Below are 881 nucleotides of genomic sequence, written 5' to 3' on the forward strand. Positions count from 1 at the left end.
TAATAAACTAGTTAACAAGATAGAAACTATAATTGAATTGGGTTGAATCTCTCTTCTAAGGTTTAATTAAGAAGATTAAATATGGTATTCTAAACTAATTGCCATATTCAAATTTAAATTTTAAATACACAATTTAATTGTTGGGACAATAAAATGGGCTAAATTTCAGGATACTTAACATAGGAACTTAAATTTAAAGTTTAAGAATTTGTTATGAAATCACTTTTTTTTTTAAATTAAATTATAGAAGAAGAGACTAGAGAGTCTAATAAATTTAAATACATTTTTTATGCGAAGAGCAAAAGCATTTTAAAAAATTGAAAAAGGGATCTACATACATATGAAAATTTGTCCTTTTTTATTTATGTTCTGAATAATAATACAAATATTTTCACAAAAAATTGAATCAAATATATAAACCATTCATTAATTATAAAAATATTAAAAGAATTATGTATTAATCAGATGACTCTAATTAGAAAACTAAAATGACATTTTTTTTTTCAAAATTTTTTATTAAAAATTAAATGTTTTAGAAACTGAAATAGTAGTTTATTCATGACTAGTTCATAATCTAATCCCTTGATGATGAGTAGTAAATAAACCACTAATAGTCTTTGTAGCAGCGTATATGAAGGGAAAAAATACTAATAAATAATAATATCATTGTTCATATATACTTGAGAAAGCTTATTGCAATCTGCATGGATTGCTTTATTTTGTGATGGTGAGTGCTTCAAAAGTGTACTCCAATAATGGACTATAAAATATATATTATGATATATGTGATTGATTGAATGAATGAATTGCGATGTCCCACAACAAATAAAGTGAATTACTGCCGTTCATGCCTTTTCAAATTATTACAGATTTACACTGTC

This window comes from Arachis ipaensis, chromosome B05, assembly GCF_000816755.2.
Source record: "Arachis ipaensis cultivar K30076 chromosome B05, Araip1.1, whole genome shotgun sequence".
In the NCBI taxonomy this organism is placed as follows: domain Eukaryota; kingdom Viridiplantae; phylum Streptophyta; class Magnoliopsida; order Fabales; family Fabaceae; genus Arachis; species Arachis ipaensis.